Source organism: Polypterus senegalus, chromosome 14, assembly GCF_016835505.1.
Source record: "Polypterus senegalus isolate Bchr_013 chromosome 14, ASM1683550v1, whole genome shotgun sequence".
Classification (NCBI taxonomy): Eukaryota; Metazoa; Chordata; class Cladistia; order Polypteriformes; family Polypteridae; genus Polypterus; species Polypterus senegalus.
The window spans coordinates 122,128,743-122,155,754 of NC_053167.1; positions in this window are offsets into that span (position 1 = coordinate 122,128,743).

Below are 27,012 nucleotides of genomic sequence, written 5' to 3' on the forward strand. Positions count from 1 at the left end.
TTTGTAGAAGTGCCCGGCAATTACAGCTTTGCACACCTGAGCAGTTTATCCCATTCTTCCTGAAAGATCCTCTCAAGCTCCATTAGATTGAATGGCCATTTTCAGGTCTCTCCACAGATGTTCTTTGGAGGTTAAGTCTGGGCCATGGCTGGGCTACTCAAGGACTGTCAGGGACTTGTACTGAAATCATTTCAATGTTGTATTGGCTGTCTGATTTGGGTTATTTGAAAGGTGATTCTGAGCTGATGACTTCAGAAGCTCTGCTTGAGTGACCATTGGGTTTTTGGTCAACTCTCTCTCTCTCTCTGCCTTGTTACTCAGTTTGGTTGGACAGCCAACATGTAAGAAGAGACCCGGTTGTTCCGAATTTCTGTAATTTCATAATTACTGGGACCACTGTGCTCCTGGGAATACTTAAAGGTTTAGAAATCATTTCATTCCATTGCCCTGATCTTTGCATCACCACCATTTGATTATGGATGCCTGCGGAGAGTTCCTTGGACTTCCTTGGAGTTTTCCAGGTTTTAGTCCTGACATGCAGTGTGAATTTTGGGATCTTGTATACACAGGTACCTTTCTAAACATTTTGAATCAATTCTGTTTTCCACAGATGGACTCCAAATCAAGTTCTTGACACTTCTCAGGAAGAATTAAACTTAACAGGGTGCACCTGACCACAATTTGTAGTGCACAGCAATGGATTTGAATACTTATAAAAACGAGACATTTCAGTTTTTAATTATTAATAAATTTGGAAAAATTTCTGAAAGCATGTTTTCACTTTGTCCGTATCTGTTAAGTGTTGATTAATGAGCAAAAGTGACAAATGTATCGATTTAAATATAAATCTACGGCACAATAAATTGAGCAGAAAATGAATAGGTCTGAATACATTCTGAAGACACTATCTATCTATCTACTGTATCTATCTATCTATTGTCAGAGGTGGCTGGGGTGGCGACCCGGCATGGATGCCCAGGAGGACTGGAAGAGGGCTTGTGCCTTCCCCAGACAATCTGGGGGTGACTGCCCTGGTTCCTTTGGGGGCCATGAGTACAGAGCTTTGAAGCTCCACTCTGTAGGGGCCCGTGGTCATCACCAGGGGGCGCCAGGAAGTGCTGGGGGGAAGAGGAGCAGGGACACCCGGAGTGCTTACAGCTGGCACTTCCGCCACACAGGGGTGTATTGGTGGGAGATTGCCGGGAAGTACCTGGAGCACATCCAGGTGTGGATAAAAGGGGCCACCTCCTTTCATTCAAGGCTGGAGTCGGGAGAGAAGGAAGGACAAGGTCTATGGAGGAGATAAGGAGGAGGCCTGAAGCAAAGAGGCAGTGTGAGGCCAGGACTTTGGGGAGTTTTGGGGATTTGTGCACTTAAGACTTGTAAATAGTAGTATTGTAAATAAACGTGTGGTGGTATTAACAACATGTCTGCCTGTCTGTGTCCGAGGCTTATTCCATACTATCTATCTATCTATCTATCTATCTATCTATCTATCTATCTATCTATCTATCTTAAGAACAAGACAGAAAGATTAGGTTGTTTTGGGGCAACTTGCGGCTAACCTCTTATAATTAAACAATTGAACAAATGTAAATAAAGCTTCTAGTAAAAATGCTAATGAGTCATTCTGACTTTATAATCAGGCAGACTGCCAAAGATGGTGTTTCTTCCAAATATGGTGGATTCTGGGAGGAAGAGGCGAGTCCAGGTGCTCAGACCCAGGAAGTAATGTTGTGAATGGAAAGGTGTCAGTTTTCCTTTCTGTAGAGGGAGGAGAAGTCAGATCATTATTAGACAGCATGTCTCAGTGGAATATTACAATCACTCGGATCTTTAAGCTGTTCCCCATGCGCACACGTGTGACACTATCTATTATAATGACTTTCATATCCATCTATGTATGTAATTTATATCCATTGTGTCTGTTCTATATAGTGTTTCTCCAATCTATGCATCTGTGTAGACGTTCATGTATTGTAGAAAACTGGAAAGTCTGTCTCACTGCTACTGGTCCAAGCATTTTCAATTAAGTAGGTGTTTTGACTTGTAGGGTCCTACAGTGATCTGGTTTTCCCCTTTTATACTGTTTATTGTGTAGATCTTAATAAAATGTCTTAAATCCACCTCCAAATTAGAAACTTTGATAAACAAAACCTGCCCAGTTTTCCTCACCTCCCACCAACCTCTGTTCCGAAAAAAATATTAAAAAATCTTGAGAACTCAGACAGCATTTCTGAAATATATAAAAACCTTTTGAAGTTCCTCCCTCTCAAAGATCTCAGAGCACAGTGGGAAAAGGATCTCTCACTCAGCATTTCAGAATAGGAGTGAAAGGCATATGCACAAAGCATACAAATATTCAACTTAAAATTATATATCGAGCGCATCTATCTCATTTAAAATTGTCCAAAATGTTTCCAGGCAAGATCCAACCTGTGAACGTTGCAATCGAGTTCCAGCCTCTCTGGGCCACATGTTTTGCACCTGCACCAAATTAACATAATTCCGGACCAAAATCTTTAAATACCTATCAGACACCCTTGGTGTCACAATTCCTCCTAATCCACTAACAGCTGTATTTGGTGGACTCCTAGATGGGCTTAAAGTGTAGAAGGACAAACAAACTGTAATGGCCTTTACTTCACTATTGGCACGTAGACTTATCTTGCTCAACTGGAAGAATCCTGACTCTCCTATTTTAAGTCAGTGGTAAACCGATGTTATATAATATTTGAAATTGGAAAAAATCTAATTCTCACTTAGAGGATCTGTGCAAAACATTTTTAAAACCTGGCAGGATCTAATCAGTAACATTTTAGAATAAGCATTTAAATTGAGTTCAACTCTCCCAGGTTAGATTTGGTCTGTAATAATAGTGGTAAGTTCTGTGTGCGTGAGAGTATGGATCTCATACACAGAAGAGAAGGTCATCTGTCTGATGTCTCATATTTTATATAGTAGTAGTAGTTTTTTTATATAGCACCCTTCACAGACAAAAGGTCACAGAGTGCTGAACAGCAAATACAGTACAAATACAACAGATAAAACAAAACATAAACAAAAACAATAAATAAACAAACTGGAACTATTCAGCACTGATTAAAAGCTTGTTTAAAAAGAAATGTTTTTAGTTGTTTTTAAAAGAATCAACAGACTCGACTCCATGCAGATCACAAGGCAGGCTATTCCATTGTCTTGGTGCCACAGACTGAAAGACACGATCCCCACGGGTTTTTAGCCAACTAGAAGGCCCTGCTGCCCAGATCTTAGAGTCCGACAAGCCGTATAGCGTTGGAGCAGGCTGGTTATGTAATAAGGAGCTTGTCCATGCAAAGCTCTGAAAGTAAGTACCAAAACTTTAAAATGAATTCTATAAAACACTGGGAGCCAATGCAGTGTGTGCAAAATGGGGGTGATATACAGTGGCGTAGCACGAGTCTGTGCCGCTCGGGACGGGGTGCTTCTTCAATATATGTTAATGTGTTAATATGTTAACCTATTTAAATAGAAAATTAAAATGATGTATAGAGAAAAATTAAGATACATTTTTCATAGATTTATTAATATATAGAGAAATAGCAATAATTTTTCACATATAATTACTTATAAGCATCTCAAGAATATAGAATAGACGCACTGATAAGCCGTGTTCTAATTATTAGTTTAATATAATTACGCTGCGAAAACCAGAACCACAAGTGATAGGTGGGGATGTTTTCTGCGCAGAGCAAGAACGTATTCGGATTAATAACGAAACGAAATTATAAATAGCAAATTAGTTGTTTATCTTCCTAGAACTTATGATTGGTGTAATGTTTCTGTTTATTTTTGTTATTGCCTCATACATTTCTGCTTCTGTGCCTGATGCCGTAACAGAAGGACAGTCTGAAAATTATTTTTGAAGCATTTGTGGATAAAAATCAGAGAATTTGACTTTTTTCATGCATGTGTGATATTTTTTTCGACCCCTGCTGTTTACACACAAATTCTACTGAGCCTTTTGGCCAATAATGCTGCCCGAAAAAATCTGCCACCCGAGGCAGACCACACCCTCTGCCCGCCCCTAGCTACGCCACTGGTGATATGATCCATGGTATGTACCACACCAGAATGGAAAAAAGAAACAAAGGGTCAAGATTACTGCTGAACTCGACATAACTGTTCATGCAGTGACATCTCTGTCAAGCAGCACTCTTGACTGTCACAAAAGGGGCAAGCAGTCAGCACTCAGTGGGTAAATGTGACTTGGGCAGAGTTTAAAATGACATGTTCTGGCAACAAGATCAGTGACCAGTATCGGCAAATCTGATATACCCAATGACTAGAAGTTGCATAATGTGACACTGGCTTAAGGTGTAGTTACAACTGCCCTTTTTTTTATATATATATTTGATATACTATGTTAATCCAGGCGGCACGGTGGCACAGTGGGTAGCGCTGCTGCCTCGCTGTTAGGAGACCTGGGTTCGCTTTCCAGGTCCTCCCTGTGTGGAGTTTGCATGTTCTTCTCGTGTCTGTGTGGGTTTCCTCCGGGTACTCCGGTTTCCTCCCACAGTCCAAAGACATGCAGTTTAGGTGCATTGGCGATTCTAAATTGGCCCTAGTGTGTTGCTGGTGTGTGTGTGTGTATGGCCTGCTGTGGGCTGGCGCCCTGTCTGGGGTTTGTTTCCTGCCTTGAGCCCTGTGTTGGCTGGGATTGGCTCCAGCAGACCCCTGTAGTTAGGATATAGCGGGTTGGATAATGGATGGATAGATGGATTTAAATTGAGGAAGCAGATTCCCTTTATCTATCTATCCTACTAGTAAAGTTTTAAAGTTTTACTATGCTGGCCTAGCTCTCTTTCTCTCTTGGGTTGATTTGTTTCAAACCTAGCTTTGTAAACCTTGACTTGCTTGTATGGATTGTTATTTGATTTTAATACATCCAATAAAATGTTAAAAAAAATGTCTTAAATCCCATACACTTACCAATCTGTGCACAGGTACTTTAGCATTTCCTCCCCCTTTCCCTTCTTTATCTGTAACTTCAGGGAACTAAACAGATAGAAAGACCAAGCAGGAACAGAGTTACACTTTAAATTAATTAATAAATATTCTACCCAAACACACTTAGCTAACCAAAAAGTTCCAGGAATCAACCAGCAGAATTGCTCAAGCCCATACCAGCGGCAGCATTAACAGTGTCATGTCAGTGCATATGTAGGACTTGTGACTTTTGAGCTGTGGTGCTGGAGACGACTGCTACGCATTCCTTGGACAGCCAAAAAAATGAACCAATCAGTTATGGAACAGATCAAACTGAAATTCTCACTGGAGGCCAAGATAACAAAGCAAAAGGTTTCTTACTTTGGTCAAATTATGCAGAGCAGATCGCTTGAGAAGGCCGTCATGCTTTGAATGGTCAGTGACAAAAGAAGAAGAGTCCATCCAAGGTGTCACTGGGTAGATACCATCAAGAAAGATGGTGTACTAAACATAGCAGACTTGGAAGACGCCTCGAGAGATCAGAAGACATGGAGATCATTGATCCATAATGTGACCGAGAGTCGTACTCGACTGAACGGATAAATGGTAAATGGACAGATGGTCATTGATCACCACCCCAAAGTTGTATACCAGTGATGAAGAGGTCAGAGATGGTGGCAAGGGGGATTTTGTGGTTGATCATGTCAAAGGCTGTTGAGAGATCAAGCAGGATGAGGTCATAGGACATGGGGGTAGCTCCAGCTTGCTGCATCATGTTGTCAGTGGTAAGTGGTACTGTCTCCATGGAATGGCCTTACCTGAAGCCATTTTGATTAAGATCAAGCAGATTGTTCTGATTAGAGCTCTAGTGTTTTGGATCACCCACATATCCACCAAGTGTATCTCATGACACCAGAGTAATAGTGATTCATAATTTTGGACCAGAGTCCACTTTGCACTCTGTTCTCTCTTTGAATCAAACAGTATTGATAGTAATATTATTAAATTAAATCCATTGTGATTCCTTGTTGCACATGAAAACTAAACAAGATTTATTTTTCTTCATCTGTGGGTTACGCCTTCCCCGCACCCACAGACACAACACAGTCTCAAAAGCACACAACACAAAACAAAGCACCCACAGAATAAGAATTCTTCCTTCGCCTCCACTCCTCCCGACTCTTGCTCCCTGAGTGGTGGCTGCTGGCTCCTTTTATAGTCCACCCGGAAGTGCTCCTGGTTTTTGATGACGGATTTCCGGCTGCACTTCCAGGTGTGGCGGAAGAACCACCCACACTGGCTCAGGAAGCAATGCAGTTCCCCCGGCAGTAGCCACAGAGCCCCACAGGGATGGGCTCAGGTGTAACACAATTATGGCCCCGATGCAACCCAGGGGGGCTTCCACCAGGTGTTCCAGGGGACGTAATGAGCATCCCATGGCTGCTCCCCCTGAACCCTGTCAAAGGGACGTCCCAGCCATCTGCCACACAGTGCAATGTGAAAACTTCCAAGTGGGTAAATACTTTTTACAGGCTCTGTATATTGAGCTTTATTTATTTCATCATGTAAGATAAAAATACACTTTTACTGGAGTCAGCTAAGGACTCCCAGCTTGCTATGACAAAAAGTTGATTTTGAAACAGTGAATGGTAATTTAATAATAAAAATAATTGTTTCTGTACTTATAACTAATATTATGAGATTGAATGTAAATGATAATCACTGCTTTGATTTAGATCCCTAACCTTTATCTGACATTTACTTTCCTTCTATGGGGAATCTGATCTGCAAGCTGATATCTTCATTATAACTCTAAGAAACTTTACGTATCATCACTGTTTGCACAAAATGCATCTCCAAGGAAAAGCAGGCCCACTGTGGTAGGGCAGGATGTGATATTCTATGGTGAGTAACAGAAAGATGGATTTGTGTAAGAATTTCAGTTGTCATATCTGACGCTTTTTTTTTTTTTCATTTTGCTTCAAGGATTATAGTCTTGTCATATTATTGTTAACTGCTGGTGCTGCCTTAAATTAAAAATTAGCATTAACAGAGTAAACATTTTGAGGTGTAATGATAAGAAGAACATAATGTTATTATTAGCATCAATTATTTGCATATCTTAAGCTGTCTGCATGCAGTCTTGAAGAGGTGGTGTTAAATAATTACATTTGTTCAACTTCAAGGAGGGTTTCAGCATTGGTTTATTTTGTAAACTAAAACAACTTTTGTCCTTCCACTTGAACAATTAGGATCAATAGCAATAAAAATGCATTTGTAAAACTTTTTCATATGTGATGGTTAAAACAATGTATAATGACATTTTAATTATAATTAAAACACAAAAAGGTCTAAATTATTGAAAGCCATCCCCATTCAGGGTGTTTATAAGAAATGTTATGATTTACTTCATGAAAGAGAACTACATAATAAACGAGAACAGTTGTGATAGATTTTTGAAAATATCAAAAAGTGTGCTTCAATTTAAATGTTTAAAGTCTAAATATTCTCCATAGGAATAGAAGTGTGTCATGTTTCACCCTCTGATTGAAGTTCATAGAGTGTTAGATCCCTAGTAAAGGTTCAAAAAACAAAAATAACATCATATGCATAATCTTTGACCTTGAAATAGTCTAAAATGATACCCCACATGCTTATGTTTGAAATTTATTTTTAACCTTTTGGGGGTGACTAGGAAAAGTATTATATTTGTGATAAGAAATATCAAACTGGCAGAAAATGACACTCCAAATGTCAGTATTGCCGATCCCCATGTCTCTCCATATACACCCTAAACACAATGGAGCAAATGTTTGCAAAGGAAGCACTAACAGATTTAGACTGGACACTTCAGGGTGTTGGCAAGGGGTTGGGGAAAAAATTTGACAGGGTAAAAATAAAAAAAAAACAAAAAAGCTGTATTATGGCAAATCCTAAAATAATTTAGCACAGACGTTCTTGATAAAAATATACAGTGTATTCCAAAAATATACATATAGGTCTGAATCGCAGTCTGATTATTTGAATGGTTACCTTCCAGGTAAAGAGTGTGGTTAGTCGTGTGGTAGAAATTTAACATCTTATTAAAGAATGAAACATCATCTAACAGGACAAATCAGTTATCAGGCAGGAGAAAAGCTGTTCATTGTATCTAATTACTCCTCAGCAAAATGCCTTGGAGGGAGCATTCTTAGCAGTTCGTTAGAATGGACAGAGAAACAAAGAATGGAGGTTCATTTTACAGTATCAATTAATGCATGTATTTTACTCTGGTTGGTTCATTGGTTTACACCCAAATTACTTATATAAAATAAAAGTCTGTTATATTATTTTCTGGTTCTTCTTATACCTTTGCACCACCACCCTTGAAATTTCTGTGCATATAACAACTGTCCATTCTCATGTATAGGACATCTGCTGATTTCTTAGTTATCTCTTAGTCATCCTTCAGTGCATTTTGTATATTACATCAGGCTTTCCTCTGGTACATTCTTTATTTACTTGACCATCTCAGTATTTTTCCTAAACCAATTCTTATATTTCAGTGTACATTTTATTGTTCACTTGAGATTTTGTCTCTTTTGGTTTCATGGTGTGCCTGAAAGGGTTTCTGACATTAACCCTTTATGCTGTTTCTTTAAGACCAATTCTGTTACCCTAAAATTATTCTTCCACAGTCGGCCAGCATCCACCACCTCCTCCCATTTGCGAGAAGCAGATCATAGATTTATGATATAGTACCTGCCAAATAATACAAAGAGTACACATCACGTTTTTGCCCTAATTGGGCCTCATCGGGTCTAAACACCTTTGCTTCTCCTTACAAGGATCGAATCTCAGACATCAACGTGTAAGACAAAGCCTCTGACATTGCATCATGGCGTCTGGTTCAATTACTTGACAGGGTGAAGACTGGAGTATTACATTCATTGGTCTGAATCACAATCTGATTATTTGAAATTGTCACCTACCAGGTAACACGCCAAATTAGAACAGTTAATCAGGCCCTTTGCCTCGTCTCAAGGACATTGAATTTAATTGCTCTCCATTGAGAGGTTTCTACAAAGTACAGAGATATCCTTAACACTTTGAATATTAGGTAAGAGTTAATCTGTATTTATTTGAACCTGTCAAAACATTACATACTATATGAGGGAACTTTTATGTGAGTATACAGCTAGTAGATCCAAACACCTTGCTGGTGAGTTTTGCTGCATCCTTTACAAATTTATCATAACTGCCATCCCAATGGCCTTCCTCAACTTCACCTCACCCCCAAATCAGCATCAGTTATTACTCTACTCCTCAAATACACAAAAGAGTCCACCTACTCCTGCCTTCTTCCATCCACCATGATCCCACATGCTACATCCATGTTTTTCACCATTACTTTAATTTTTGTTGTAATGTACAGCATGATATACCCCTTTTTAATCCACTCAACTCGAAACACATGTGCCTATACTTCTTCTGATAAATGATGTAATCAGTGCACCTGAGATTACTGATGGTCTTTCCACCAATCCTAAATCCTCCAGAGAACCCTTACTCTGCTGGAATGTTGACAGACACAGAGAGGGGTTACAGTACATCCTTGCCGGACTCTTTTTTTTGACAGGGAACCATGCTGACATAAAATTGCATGTCCTGTTGTCTGTACAGATTTCACCACAATTGGACAAGATGTGGTGGGAGACCTGTCTTGAGCATGGTTAGTCAGAACTAGTCATGTGAAATGCCTTTGTAAAGTCAACAAAGCAGAAATATAGTTATTGGTTCCTTTCTCTCGCGTTTTCCAGGATGATCTGGAGATCTGCAGTCTGATTATGTCTGAGTCTTCTTCCTTAAATCCAGTCTATTCTTGGGCAGTCTCCACCTCTAGATTGGATTGCATTCACTCCATGATCACTCGCAACAGGATCTTACTATCATGCATGATCAGAGCAAGAGGCCTGTAGTTGCTGCACTAGAACAAGTCAACTTTCTTGGGTAGAGGAATGAAGATGATCATGTCCATTATTCTTACCAGATCTCAGTTCCTACACCTCCATACAGATCTCATTCAGCTTGTTCTGTAGCCGACCTGAGCAGTTTGGTGGCCATGTCATCTGAACCCTATGTATTTCAGTTAGCTGATTCTAGCATGGCATGCCTGATCTTACTCACTTAAAATATCACAAACAAACAATACTGTATTTTTGTCTCCATTATCATTTGAGCTGGTTTTCATCTGACAGTCAAGAAGCAGTTTTAACAAAAGTAGAAAGGTGACCCTGAAAAAGCCAATTTAATATATAGAACTTAACACAGTTTATTAAATACAGAATAAAACAGAGTTCTTATATTTATAGGAAATTTAATATAGTTTATGAAATTTCAAAAAGTGTACTATCAACCCAATCAGTGTGAGCATTTCAGGACTGTTTCATCCAATAAATGTCAATTACTGGTTTACTTATGATGCTTCCGCCCTTTTGTCCCCAAAATAATTATTTTGGAATAAAGCAATTTGAAGTGAAGCACCTATAAATCATATTAGAAACCATTTTTCTACAAAGGTCATTGAACAGGTTTAGCTGGTCAAAGGTATTGTCCTTCTGCTCAAAGCCATAGATGACTGTCCTATATACATCACAATGAAAATTATTTGATCGAGACCTTTGTGTTTGTTCAAAAATAAAGCAGTGGAGCAGGCAAAGCACAATACAAAGTACTGCTGTCTCAATGCACTTTGACTTGTCAATATAAATTACCTGCATGAACTCCTCAAGCACACTAAATATTATAAATCCAAGAAATACACATGTTTAGGTATCATTTTTATTATACCACCTTGTGCTTTTTATGTTAAGAATTATCAAATCAACCTTGTTGATTTTATTTAAACATTTTAATTTCACAGAAACAAAATACAAAGAGAATGAATATGAAACTCCCAGAACATGACACTTATTGCGCAGCATTTCTGACTGTGTTGCTTCTGGCAATACAGCCGTGGGAATTAAAAAAAAAAACACTGCTCATATAAGACAAGCAGAGAAATCAAATTCCCTAAGGTTTGTTAAAAAAATTATAATGGTAGTATTAAATTTCTCATGATGACTCTATCTTAAACTATATAAAAGCCTATCTTAGCATCATCAAGCATGAGCCAGGAACCAAGAGAGAACATAACACTGTCCCATCAAAAGTTTAACTCATGCACATTTGGGACATATTGACATAGCATCTTGACAGTATAACACCGGAGTCCTCAGAAGACATATACATGCAAACAAATATGCTGTATACTGCTCAATAAAATTAAAGGAACACCTTTTAATCCAAGTATTGCATCAAGTCAATGAAACTTCTGGGATATTGATCTGGTCAGTTACTAGCAGAGGGAGTTGTTAATCAGTTTCAGCTGCTTTGGTATTAATGAAAGGTCCTTAACCCATCAGCAGGACCAGTATCTGCTCCTTTGGGCAAGGAGCAACAGGATGAGCACTGCTAGATCCTAGAAAAGGACCTCTAGCAGGCAGGCCACTGGTGTGAATGTCTCTGACCAAACAATCAGAAACAGACTTCATGAGGGTGGCCTGAGGGCCCAACGTCCTCAAGTGGGCCCTGTGTTCACTGCCTGGAGTCTCGATTGGCATTACCAGAATTGACAGGTCCACCTCTGACATCCTATGCTTTTCACAGATGAGAGCAGGTTCACCCTGAGCATGTGTGACAGACGTGAAAGGGTCTGGAGAAGCTGTGGAGAACGTTATGCTGCCTGTAACATCTTTCAGCATGACCGGTTTGGTGGTGGGTCAGTGATGGTCTGGGGAGGGATATCCACGGACGGACACATAGAGTTCTCCTGGCTAGACAACGGCACCCTGACTGTATCCCGATATCTGGATGAAATCCTTGGACCCATTGTCAGACCCTATGCTGGTGCAGTGGGTCCTGGGTTCCTCCTGGTGCATGACAATGCCCTGCATTGTGTGGTGAGAGTATGCAGGCAGTTCCTAGAGGATGAAGGAATTGATACCATTGATTGTCCCCTACGCTCACTTGCCTGACCTAAATCCAATGGAACACCTCTGGGTGTGACATTATGTTTCGGTCCATCCAACGCCGCCAGGTTGTACCTCAGACTGTCCAGGAGCTCAGTGATGCCTTGGTCCAGATCTGGGAGGAGATCCCCCAGGACAGCATCCGTCGTGTCATTGGGGATATCCCCCGACGTTGTCAGGCATGCATACTAGCATGTGGGGGCCATACAAACTACTGAGTACGATTTAGAGTTGCTGCAATGAAATTTCAGCAAAATGGACTAGACTGCCACATTATTTTTTCCATCCATCCATCCATTCTCTTCCGCTTATCCGAGGTCGGGTCGCGGGGGCAGCAGCTTAAGCAGAGAGGCCCAGACTTCCCTCTCCCCGGCCACTTCTTCCAGCTCTTCCGGGAGAATCCCAGGGCGTTCCCAGGCCAGCCGGGAGACATAGTCCCTCCAGCGTGTCCTGGGTCTTCCCCGGGGCCTCCTCCCGGTTGGACGTGCCCGGAACACCTCACCAGGGAGGCGTCCAGGAGGCATCCTGATCAGATGCCCGAGCCACCTCATCTGACTCCTCTCATTATTATTTTTTCACTTTGATTTTTGGGGTGTCTTTGAATTCAGCCCTCTGTAGGTTGATAAGTTTCATTTCCATCAAACAATGTGGCATCCTTTCATTCCTAACACATTACCATATCAGTCCATATCAGTAGAGATATCCAACATGATTTTTTTTCCCATCGAGATCTGATGTGTTTTCAATGTGTTCCTTTAATTTTTTGAGCAGTTTATATCTATATACAGTAGAATGGTACAGTTAGAAAGATAAAGAGTTGGGGTACTACCTTGGTAACCCATTATAAATAAAGGTTTTTAAGATCAAAAAAAGTCATGCAACAATTGCAGGAACATCTTCAAGATCAAACTGAATTAAGATGGTGGCTCTTTAGTTTATTATTCTTCCCTACAGGAGGAGGTAATGTCACTGGTGGTATGCAGAAGTAGGAAAAGGAAAGGCATGAGTACACAATAGTAACTCCGGGAGTGATGGGAAATTACTGTCACTAGAGCCCTTAAGCTGTCCCCCGTACTGATGCACGTGACAATATATACTGTGCTCTCCATAATGACTGGGACAAAGACACATTGTTTCTTGGTTTCCCCCTCTGCTCCACAGTTTAAAATTACAAATCAAACAATTTAGATGTGATTAAAGTGGAAAGTGCAGACTTTCATTTAAGGGGATTTACATACATTTCAGTTGTACCATGTAGAAATTACACTTTTTCAACATGGTCTCCTCATTTCAGGGCATCATGATGTTTGGAACAATTGGTGTCACAGGTGTTTGTGATTCCTCCGTTGTGTTTCATTGCTTCATAAGATACATCAGCTTGCATCTACACTTTAGAGTCTGTAGTTGCCAATGTTCAACATGAGGACAAGAGCTGTGCCAATGAAAGTCAGAGAAGCCATTGTTAGGATGAAACACAAGAATGAAACAATCTGAGACATCGATAAAACCTTAGGATGACCAAAATCAATTGTCCGGCATATCATTAAGAAGAAAGAGCGCACCGGTGAGCTCAGTAATCACAAAGGGACTGGTAGGCCGAGGAAGACCTCCACTGCTGATGACAGAAGAATCCTCACTATGGTAAAGAAAAAGACCCAAATGCCTGTCTGGCAGATCAGAAACAATCTTCCAGAGGCAGATGTGGTCGTGTTAGAGATGACTTTCAGCAGAAGATTTCATGAACAGAAATACAGAGGCCACACTGCAAAATGCAAGTCACACGTTAACCAAAAAATCAGGTTGGCCAGATTACAGTTCGCGAGAAAGGACTTAAAACAGCCTACAGAATTCTGGAAAAGATCTTGTGGAGAGACAAAACAAAGTGAACCTCGGTGTGATGGCAATATATGTATCTATACTATATATTGCATGTTGTGTATTTTTATATGTGTAAATGTCTCATTTTTGTACTGTATTATTATGACTTTTCTGAACAGACATGTAAGTAAGAACATCATTGTCCTAATGTGCATACGCCTACTGATAAACTTGACTAGATGTTGACTAGGCTTGAGATTAAAACCCATGAATGTTTAATCCATGGCGCCGCAGCACTATGCCACCTTGGAATATTTGTAATTATTAATATCGATGTTAATTTAATACATCACATTGAGTACTTGAATCAAGTGCAATTCCAAAGTAAAATTCTGAAAAGTTCCTATCGTGTATGTAGTATAGTAGCAATTCATGTGCTCACATAAGACAAAGTATTCGTCAGTCTTTGTAATTCGTACAATTTCATCAGAAGCTTAAACTTTATCTTTTACAGTGCACTGAGCCCATACATTATTAACAACATGCAAGGCAGTAAAGGTTTCCTATTAAAAAATTGCCACATTACAAATGTAATCAGAGTCCCATGTGAGAGTAATTTCAAAATAAACTCCCATCCATCAAAGGAGAATCTTTGTAATAGGGAGATATTTTAACAGTAATTACTGAAAGTTAAAGCAGCTTCACTTCCATTATGCCTTAATTAAAAAAATAAAACAAAAAACTACAAAGTTATTAAATTGAACATGCTAATTTGATTTTCTTCTCTCTCTTTCCATGTCTTCGTTGTACTGTAATGCATTTTATATGATGGCCACTTTTAATTCTTTGCGTCATAGGATGACATACAAACTGAGAGGACACTGTGGATCATTATGCATCTGAAGCTGAAAATAAAGCATCACATTCCATCATTTTTCTGATGAATGGTGCAAGCAGCCTGAGTCTACCTGTCGTAGATGGAATGAAAGTCTGTCACAGGGCATTTACACCCACACACTCTAATTTAAACATGCCAGGCTGGTTTAGAAATTATCAAATTAACCTTTTTCTGTCTAGCCATGTGCCTGTGAAAGCTGGGAATGAATAAAGACTTCACACAGAAGACAAACATCAGCCCTGAATCTTGTAAAAATCCGGGAGCATCAGGGTGTCACCTCGACCTGTGACAGCACTTAATCTATAAGAAATATTAACATAGCAATAGAACTGTGAATTCTGAATTGAATATACAGTATTGTAAAATATGTAAAGTGTTGCCATTTTTGTATATTGCTAAAGAAATTTTTAAAATTTAAAAATCTAACAATATAAACTGCTCAAAAAAAAAAATAAAGGAACACATTGAAAGCATATCAGATCGCAATAGGAAAAAAAATCCTACTGGATATCTCTACTGATATGGACTGATATTATATAGTAAAGTGTTAGGAATGAAAGGATGCCATGTCGTTTGATGGAAATGAAAATTATCAACCTACAAAGGGCTGAATTCAAAGACAGCATGAAACTCAAAGTGAAAACATGATGCGGCAGGCAGACAAGCAAGTCCATTTTGCCAAAATTTCACTGCAGCATGCTCCTAATGAGACAACGGATGGTGTCCCGGTGGATCTCTTCCCAGATCTGAACTAGGGCATCACTGAGCCTGGCAGCATTGGATGGACCGAAACATAATGTCCCAGAGGTGTTCTATTGGACTGAGGTCAGGTGAGTGAGCTTGGGGGCCAGTCAATGGTATCAGTTCCTTCATCCTTCAGGAACTGCCTGCATACTCTCACTACATGAGGCCGGTCATTGTCGTGCACCAAGAGGAACCCAGGACCATCATAGGGTCTGACAATGGGTCCAAGGATTTCATCCCGATACCTAATGGCAGCCAAAGTGCCGTTGTCTAGCCTGTAGAGGTCTGTGCGTCCCTCCATGGATATGCCTCCCCAGACCATCACTGACCCATCACCGAACCAGTCATGCTGAACAATGTTACAGGCAGCATAACGTTCTCCATGGCTTCTCCAAACCCTTTCACATCTGTCACATGTGTTCAGGGTGAACCTCCTCTAATCTGTGAAAAGCACAGGGCGCCAGTGGTGGACCTGCCAATTCTGGTATTCAATGGCAAATGCCAAATGAGCTCCACAGTGCAGGTGGGCAGTGAGCACAGGGCCCACTAGGGCCAAACTTTCTGATTGCTTGGTCAGAGAAATTCACACCATTGGCCTGTTGGAGATCATTTTGTAGGCTCTGGCAGTGCTCATCCTGTTCCTCCTTGCCCAAAAGAGCAGATAGCGGTCCTGCTGATGGGTTAAGGACCTTCTATGGTCCTGTCCAACTCTCCTAGAGTAACTGCCTGTCTCCTGGAATCTCCTCTAAGCCCTTGAGACTGTGCTGTGAGACACAGCAAACCTTCTGGCAATGGCATGTATTGATGTGCCATCCTGGAGAAGTTGGACTACCTGTGCAACCTCTGTAGGGTCCAGGTATCGCCTCATGCTAGCAATAGTGACACTGACCATAGCCAAATGCAAAACGAGTGAAAAAACAGTCAGAAATGATGAGGAGGAAAAAATGTCAGTGGCCTCCACCTGTTAAGTCATTCCTGTTTTAGGGGTCATCTCATTGTTGCCCCTCTAGTACCCCTGTTGTTAATTTCATTAACACCAAAGCAGCTGAAACTGATTAACAACCCCATCTGATACGTAACTGACCAGCTCAATAGCCCAGAAGTTTCATTGACTTGACGCTATACCCGGATTAAAAAGTGTTCCTTTAATTTTTTTGAGCAGTATATTTCTCAATATAAACTGCTCAAAAAAATTAAAGGAACACTTTGAAAACACATCAGATCTCAATGGGAAAAAGAAATCCTCCTGGATATCTATACTGATATAGACTGGGTAATGTGTTAGGAACGAAAGGGTGACACATCGTTTGATGGAAATGAAAATGATCAACCTACAGAGCCCTGAATTCAAAGACGCCCCAAAAATCAGAGTGAAAAAATTATGTGGCAGGCTAGTCCATTTTGCCAAAATTTAATTGCAGCAACTCAAAATTGTACGCAGCACTTTGTATGGCCCCTGTGTTCTTGTATACATGCCTGACAACATCGGTGCATGCTTCTAATGAGATGACAAATGGTGTTGTGGGGGATCTCCTCCCAGATCTGGACCAGGGCATCACTGAGCTCCTGGACAGTCTGAGGTGCAACCTGGTGGCATTGGATGGACCAAAACATAATGTCCCAGAGGTGTTCTATTGGATTTAGGTCAGGAAAGTGTGGTGGCCAGTCAATGGTATCAATTCCTTCATCCTCCAGGAACTGCCTGCATACTCTCACCACATGAGGCCAGGAATTGTCGTGCACCAGGAGCCACTGTACCAGCATAGGGTCTGACAATGGGTCCAAGGATTTCATCCTGATACCTAATGGCAGCCATGGTGCCTTTGTCAAGCCTGTAGCGGCCTGTGTGACCCTCCATGGATATGCCTCCCCAGACAATCATTAACCCACCACCAAACTGCTCATGCTGAATGATGTTACAGGCAGCATAATGTTCTCCATGGCTTCTCCAGACCCTTTCACTTCTGTCACGTGCTCAGGGTGAACCTGCTCTCATCTGTAAAAAGCACAGGGCACCAGTGGTGCATCTGCCAATTCTGGTATTCTATGGCGAATGCCAATCGAGCCGCATGCTGCTGGGCAGTGAGCTCAGGGCCCATTAGAGGACATGGGGCCCTTGGGTCACCCTCATGAAGTCTTTCTGGTTGTTTGGTCAGAGACATTCACACCAGTGGCCTGCTGGAGGTCATTTTGTAGGGCTCTGGCAGTGCTCATCCTGTTCCTCCTTGCCTAAAGGAGGATACTGGTCCTGCTGATGGGTTATGGACCTTCTATGGCCCTCTCCAGCTCTTCTAGAGTAACTGCTTGTCTCCTAGAATCTGCTCCATGCCCTTGAGACTGTGCAGGGAGACACAGCAAACCTTCTTGCAATGACACGTATTGATGTGCCATCCTGGAGAAGTTGGACTACCTGTGCAACCTCTGTAGGCTCCAGGTATCGCCTCATGCTACCAGTAGTGACACTGACTGTAGCCAAATGCAAAACTAGTGAAGAAACAGTCAGAAAAGATGAGGAGGGAAAAATGTCAGTGGCCTCCACCTGTTAAACCATTCCTGTTTTGGGGTCATCTCATTGTTGCCCCTCTAGTGCATCTGTTGTTAATTTCATTAACACCAAAGCAGCTGAAACTGATTAACAACCCCCTCTGCTACTTAACTGACCAGATTAATATCCCTTAAGTTTCATTGACTTTATGCTATACTCTGATTAAAAAGTGTTCCTTTAATTCTTTTGAGCAGTATATTATAAAAAAAGAGCGAATGACATAATGGAAGGCATATTTTACTATATATATATGTATATTGTTTATGCATGTATATGTATGTATTGTATATACAGGGGTGGGTTGTTTGTATGGAAAAAGACATGCAGGTCACGATTACTGTATTACAATAGCTTTATTAACTTTATTAATGCAACAATGGTACTGTGCACTTAGGTACAATCTCATAAGTGCTCAAGCTGTTGCCCACCCCATATATTAATATGCAGTATTTTATATATTCTATAAATTCTAGTTATACTGTACAGTATATTTTAGAGTGTACAGATATGACAATATATTTGAATGTATATGTCATTTTTGAATATTGAACTGTATTGTAAAAATATATTAATTTGACATTGAAAATATTATCCAATAGGTGTTTCTTATACTGGAATCTATCCTGGACCAAATAAAACTGAGACACAGCACAAATTATAAGCTCAGCATTAACTGTGGACAAGAAGGTAAATGCAGTGTTGGGTTTATGGAGGGCATTCTATCACATGTACAGAGCACAGTGAAATCCCTGCTTGAAATTCTTATTTGCTAATCAACATGCAACACATCACCACTCTCTAGTGAAATGATTAGTTTTACTTATATTAAGATTTGACAGTTGCATTTTAATATTACAACACCAACTGCATCCATTTTCTGTCAAGGAAAAAGGTTTTGGGCATGTCCCTGACCCCGTTTAAGGAAAATAAATCAGAAAGGAAAGATAAGGTTGATGCCTTTTCAGATTGGAGTCTGATATTGAAGTGACTTAAAGATGGCCAAACTGCTGGTGATATGAGTTCCAGGCAGGAAGGGTTGAGTCCATAGGGCAGACACTGGAAGTGACATCCGAGGTAGAATGGTTGTCAACCTTCTGTTCTGCAGAGGGAAGAAGAGAGAGGGTGTTAGCACAGAGCACAAATCTCTGGTTCGGCGGGTAACAAACCATCACCAGAGCCCTTAAGCTGCCTAATAAGCACACACACGTGACAATACATATTTGCACTTATGCTCACCATTGCCACAACAGATGGAATTCTGTCTGCAACATTGCAGGATTGCTGTTTTTATAGGCACCCCTGCAGCTTTTGATAGAATGTCAGCTAATAATATGAGTGACATATCCCAGGCTAATGCAACGTCTCTATACGTTACATAGTCCTCCCTTCAAAGTTGCTATACTCAGTGACCACCTATAATTTCTTGAAACAGCACACAACTCTTCAAAGTTGGGAGGTAATCTTTGTTTCATTGACAAAAGCACATAAGCCGGGGCCTTGAGCACTTTGCTGTTAGTTGGCACAGCAGGGATGATGCTTTGTTGGATGGTTCAGCACAGATGTTGAGTGCTGCACTGTCATGCATTGCAGCTTAGGTGTTAATCACTGCCCTTCTATGTGGTAATCTGTTGATTGTAAGTGAGCAGGCAAACCTCTTGGTCTGGAGCTGCAGATGTACCAGTCTTTTGGGTGTATTCCTTCAATGAACTGACACTGCAAACACCATTCCAGGTCCTGGTTCTCAGCTTTGAGAGGCTCTTTCAACAGCTGTCTCGTTGTTTGCCTGTAGTTTTAGCACTGGCCCTGCTTTACATGGGTCACCTGTGGTAAACTTTTTCCCATCTCCATGAGCCTGAAGCTCCACAGGTGCCCATGCATTCAGGCCAATAGCCTTTAGCAGATGGAGAAGTCTCTCTGCTGTCTCCACTAACTAATGCTGCAAACGGCACTCCAGTTCCCCAATCTAAGCCTCAATACTCTCCAGCAACTCCTCCAAAGAGCCTAAGTACAGTAGGTCCATTGCAGTCTCCCTTATATTCTGTACTTTGGTTAAACAGATGGTAGGTCTTAGTCTCATCCCACTTCTGACACCAGTGCAGCACTGGGGCTGATTACTAGAATCTATCCTTTTGCTCCTTATTTGGCTACTTAAGTTGCTCACTGTCCTTAAAAAAACTGCTCACCTTTGCCGCACTAGATGGAATTCTCTTTGTGACATTGCAGGCTATGTGCTCTGTGCAAATATTTTAAATCTGCTTTTCTTTTATTTCTACTCACATGCATAGCTGAACCAGATTTAGTACAAGGGCCCAGCATTTAGAACTGCTAGGCAAAGCATTTTAAGACAAGATGAGTTAAGTACAACTGCGAAATGGGCAACCTGCACTATTTCTGTGTGTCATACTCAGTATGAAATTATATCCTTTCTTTGCCTTGTTTAGAATTGTATTATTCACCTAAGGGGGGCCTGCATATGGAGACAGAGTATAAAGCTTTGGAACATTGCCTGGCACACCTATGAAGCTGACGGACGGATGGGAGATAACGTATTCTGATCCGGAAAATACTTCCAACGCAGCGACAAAAATGACAGACTCTATACATCGGGCCCTCACTTTGGTGACGGTCTTGTCATGGCTTCCTCATCTGTTATGCCGCGTAAACCATCATTAAAGAAAGCTAAGTTATTTCTCCTAAGTGATTTCTTACCGCCATATCACTAAGGGAGGGGTATCACCATTTTATATATATATATATAATCTATACAGTTTCGGGTTATGTAACATTCCGCAATTACAAAAGAACTCAATCCAACAAGGAAGCTAGCGCCCCCTGCTGGATACACAACCGTCCCTCCTTGATGACTTCATCTCCGGTCACCCTTTGATGACATCACCTCTGTCATCCTCTATTCACGTCATCTTCTCCCTGCACTGATTTCCAGTTCATCCACCATTAATTCAGCTGTCTTTTGGAAATGTTTGTTGAATGTATATTACAATTTTGACCATGCTGAACAACACAGTGACTTTGCTGGTTCACCAACAGTATATGGGGACGGTTCCCCAAGCCTTAATCTGTGTCTCTGGTCTCTTTTCTTCACCATATATAAATTCCAACATGTATGTCTGTTTGTCCGCTTTTCACGAGAGAACTACTTAATGGATTTAGATTAGGTTTCTTTCTATAATTTGCTTGAATATTCCGGTTGATTTTGCGACTTCTCTCATCGTGCTAAGTATCATAGCTTGCTTGCGGTACCGATTTTATTTGCACTAATGCGAGAGAGAGGCTGTGGGCTGAGTGGAGTCCTCCTCACTCAGACACCAGCCTCCATTCGAGTCGGTCTAACTCCAGCTAGCGATACCTAATTCTTCAACAGACATTATCATCTACAGATTATTAAGCAGTGACATTTGATGTTTTTGAGAGAGAGATCAGAGCTATATGTGTTTAAGAGAGCAGCTGTTGGTTGCCAGAGATATTATAGCCACGTGCTTTTCTCCCCAGGGGACGCCCTCCCGTCAGAGCTGAAAATGATCAGATACAGTGCCAAACTTTGGAGTGTACCTACCTTCCACTTGGCCAGAATTACATTTTTTTTAATTGATTTTTAAAGTTTGTCCTGTTTCACTACTGTGAAAGCTAGTAATAATATAGTTATAGAGTATAAGCAATAAAGTATTATATAAAGTTTTATGCAATATATACAATATATATTTTTAAATATTACTTAATATACATACACGCACATATATAGAAGTGTAAGTCAATAATTATCTGTTAGTTTGAGTTGTCTCTACATGGTGTATCTGTGGTCACAGTGATAAAGTATCCACGTTGATCAGTCAGTTTATAGCACTTAATATGGACACTCCCCTTTGCATTTACACTAAAGAAGAACAGCTAGAAGTGATCTGCTTTTTATGGGCTGAAGGTATACCAAAAGATCAAAGTCCCTGATGGTTCATCAGAATCATGGGATGAACTTGCTTGATGTTGTTGTCAGTAGTGGTTGTGGACAGATTTCCCCACTCTTTCTTTGTGCTTCACGCTTGTCTATCTACTTTTGAACTTCTCAATACATTCATTAGCACTCTGCTGGGGTAAAACACTGTCTCCTTTTTGTGCAGGAAATCTTCAATGGATTTCAGTCTGTGGTACATGTTCACCCCATAAAGAATATATCACTGCTTACTGCTCTTCTTTGGTGCAAATGGACAGCAAAGTAGTTGTGTTTACTCCTAGAAGACAACCATTTTCCGTGACTGTTTATTTATGACACCTAGCAACAGTAACTCTGTAGAGTTCCTATGATGAGGATGGTTTAAACATAAAAAGGGAGCAGAACCCTTAGCACTGGCTCTCCTAATGCTTTGTAAAAGCTCTAATATGTAAAGCGAAAGTGTCTTTAGTGTGATTTTTGGGGTTTTGATATAGTTTATTAATTTTGTTTTTGCCTAGCTGTTTTGAAAAAATGCCTAATTTATGGCTGATTCTCTGTGTTTATGAGATGTACTAGAAAATTCACCTTTAGACTAATAAAACAATTTATATTTTCATCTTCAGAAAGTTATTTTTGCCATAGCTCCCATCTCCATAGTTTCTCCTTAGATTCCAGCTTTTCCTACAGCTTGTGCTGACCACAGTTTATGGCATAACAGAGGCTGATTTTACAGCACAGCAATTCTCAGGCAGTGCACATTCGAACCTGAAACCCTATTGTGTGTACAGAGAATATTATCCATCCATCCATTCCCAAACTTTAGTGCCATTGTCTGTCAAAGTTTATGCAGAATATTCATTGAAAAGATAAAACAGTTAAGTAGTTTGACTACTGAAAGGACAACATTCAGTACATGTACCTCATGGGATCAGATGAAAAGTTAGTTGGTGAGATGTCTCAACTTCATACCTTTAAAAAGATGTCAAGTACTGTACGTGTCTTGGTAAAATAATTTAAAGAAATACCCTAGTCCACAAAAGAATACCTAAAATGTTTAAATGATGCTGCAACTGAAGATGAGATTAAGAAGGATGGTTAGAAGTAAAGCAAGTGCAAATATCTGGAGACTAAATAAAAACCCAAGTGAGCTCCCAAGCATATAGTGACCAGGATCGAAGATTGTGAATGAGAGTAGCATAATAGCTCCAATTTAAATGGTACATTTGCCAAGAAAGGAGCTAGAAAAATAAATTTTTAAAAGCCTTTTTGTTTTGTTTGTTTATTTAAATTTTGTTTTTAATGTATCCAGCAAAAATATCAAGCCATATATTAACTAGGACCTTTCCATCAGCATTTTGTATAATGAATGAGAAGACAGCTACTAATAAATACACACCTTATCAACAATCTTAAAATTATATATTGAACAGTTGTTTTCTTGGCTATACCAGTGCATGATCTCCAACCGGACCTGATTATTTGAAATATACTTGGGTCAAGATTGCAATCGTGCTTGTCCCCTATCATACTGCCCATGTATTTTGAGAATTCCCATGCTCAAAACTTATTCCAATACATTTTTTTCTTATTTATCCGATAATTTTGGATTCACATCCATTCCTAATCCTCTAACAACTCTGTATGGAGTACCACCAATGGGATATTACTGTCTAATGGATAGTCTTCTGTGACATATCATATATGACAATACTATTGCTATTATTACATTGCGTTAGACACACAAGCATTTATGGCATCTTATAAGGAATGAGTTTGTCATCACTGCTATCTTTGTTCTGTCAATTCCCTTAAAAGATGAAAAGAAGCCACTGGAAGACCAATGAGGTCACTTCCTATACTACTATACTACTGAAGCTACTTCTAAAGAGACTGCCACACTTCTGAAATTATTTTTTCTTTTGTGGTATAGTACTAATCTTTTTTTAAGCATGTTGATGCTATTTTTAATTCATTCTACGGACACAAAATTAAACAGGACTTCCACTGGGACATCACCCCTCAATGTTGTTTTTCTTACATCATTTCACGATAGATAGATAGATAGATAGATAGATAGATAGATAGATAGATAGATAGATAGATAGATAGATAGATAGATAGATAGATAGATAGATAGATTGATAGATTTTTGTCTTGGTGGAGCAATATTTTACTCTACTTTCCCCTTTTGTATTATTAATATGTAGCCTTTGTCAGAATGACTCAAATCTCACAGACTTATCACTGTTAATAAGGTATTGTACCACATAACTTCTCCCTGCCTTCTCTTCAACATGTATAACCTCAGGCGATTAGGTGTAGTAAAAGACAAGCAGGATTTAAGTTACAATTTAAACAATGTATTATTGATAATATTCATAAATAATAACAATATGCAAGTACATTTGAACATTGGCAACCATACAACCTGATAAATGGTGATGTGTAGTTTCAGGTGGCACACAGACTTGTCTCTAGTTAAGTCCTCATTTTGTGGTCAGCTTTCTTTAGAAAAGGCTGCATGCCTCTCTCAATATGGCTGGTGCCCAGTTCCAGTTCCAAACAGCCATACTTCACACCTGCCCTCCAAACTATGTGTTAAAGTAAAGTTTGGCAATTAGGCAGCCTGGCTTTCCTGTGGGGGTTGACTGAGAGATTTTAGCAGAGAAATATTGGCCAAACTTGTTTGAGGGCACTTTCCCCCAACCCTGTCATAAAATTACAAAGAGACACATTCCTAAAAGGGGGGAAGGGGTTCTTAAACTATTAAACCATCACTGTTATTGTCTATAATGTAACACTAATATTACATTGCTTTGTCTAAGTTACAAATAAAGACATACAAAATATTTATCAACTTGTATGCAAAATTTCACATCACAACAGATAGATAGATAGATAGATGCGAAAGGCACCATGTAATAGATAGATAGATAGATAGATAGATAGATAGATAGATAGATAGATTTAATAACTTTGCTGTTTTTCAGACCATACAACAAAACTGCACAGCTGAATGAAACTGTGTTTCTCCAGGCTCAATGTACGAACATAAGACAAATGCATATTATACAACAACAGATAAAAGTAATAGACAGCATAGACAGACAAAACATATGTACAGTCCAGTAAATAAACTGAGATAAAAAATGTTGCAAATTATATAAGAATATTGCACATTATAAAGAATATTGCAAGTTATATATCATGTTATTGCATTATTACACATTGTGACAAAAAATGTAAACTGGCCATTGGTAAACAGTAGTAAAGTAAGGTGCTCATTATTAATGTAACACACTGAAATAGCAGCATTTTAGGAAATGTGAGTTCTAAACTTATGTGTTCAAACAGTCAAATAGAGCAGCGTGTTGTTTGTTGTTAGTGGGAGTTGAGTAGTCTGATAGCCTGTGGGAAGAAACTTCTACTGAGTCTGGCATCCTTCCACCACATGCTGTTGTAGTATTTGCCAGAGGACAAAAGGTTGAACAGCCCAAAGGTAGGGTGGGTGAGGTCTCTGACTTTCTTGTTGGCTCTCCTAAGGCAGCATGACAAGTACAGATCATGTATAGACAGATGGGTGGTTCTGATTATTTTCTCTGCTATCCTCACCACTCTCTACAGGGACCTCTGATCTGAAACAGTGCAGTAGCCATACCAGGGGCTGCAATTCAAGATGCGCTCAATAGTGCCTCTGTAGAAGGTTGTGAGGGCAGGTGGGGGGGAGGTTTGCTCTCCTCCTGCGGCAGAAAGTGAAGGCACTGCTATGCTTTCTTGAAAAGGAAAAGGGTGTTTGTGGTCCCTGTAAGGTCATCCATGATGTGCATCCCCAGGAACTTGATGCTTCTTCCTGACTCCACAGCACTGCCAATGGATTATAAGTGGTGTATGTGCCATCTGCTTCATCCGGAAGTCAACAATGACCTCCTTCATTTTGTTGACATTTAGTGACAGGTTGTTATTATCACTTCAGACAACAAGTTGGTCTGTTTTCTCTCTCTATGCCCAGTCATTGTAGCTACTGATGAGGCCCATCACTGTTGTGTCATCTCTGAATTTGAAGATATCATTCGAGTTATGCCCAGCACAACAGTCGCGAGTCATCAAGGTTAACAACATAGGGCTCAGAACACAACCCTGGGGGACCTCAGTTTTCATGATGATGGTCTCATAGAGTTTTTTTCCAACAGGGCTCTGTCTCTGAGGACATCTAATATCCAGTTGTGTAGTAGGGTGTTAATGCCTAGTGGGTGAAGTTTTCTTACCAAGTGCTGGGGGTTGACAGTATTAAAAGCAGAAGTAAAGTTAAAAAAAGCAACTGCACATAACTGTTTTTATTTTCCAAATGGGCCACAATTAAATTGACTGCTGCCAATATGGCATCATTGATGGAGCGATTAGAGGGCTATGCAAAGTGAAGTGAGTTGAATGTTGTGGGAAGTCTGGATGTTATATGATCCTTGACCAGCTTTTTGAAGCACATCATCAAGAGTAAGTGCTATAGGATGGTAGTCATTAAGCGTTGATGCTGGTGACGTCTTTTACTGTGGTCTGATAATAGTGGCCTTAAAGCTCTGGGGTACAATGGCTTGCCTCAGGAAGGTATTATAAATGTCTGTAAGAATGTTCATCAATTGGTCAGCATATTCCATGACTACACACCCTGGAATATTGTCAGGATCTACAGCTTTCCGTGAGTTGACCGTACACAGTGTCCACTGAACATCAGCTGAGTCTAGACAGTCTAGACATCGTCCAGGCTGGGAGGGGCTTTCCTTGTTGTTATGTTGTTCCTTTCTTCAAACTGGCTGAAATAGGTCTTAAGTGTATTGAGGAAATCAGTGTTGTCATCACAGGGTGGTGGAGGAGACCTGTTGTCTGTGATCGACTATACGCCTTGCCACAAGCACCTGGGGTCTTTGAACCCTGGATTTTTTGTCCATATGCACACTGTGCTGTTCTCATGCCATGGTTTAAGCTGGCTTGAGCAGATCTAGGAGTTTCTTTGTCTCCAGACTTGAAGGCAAAATGTCATGCTCTCAGA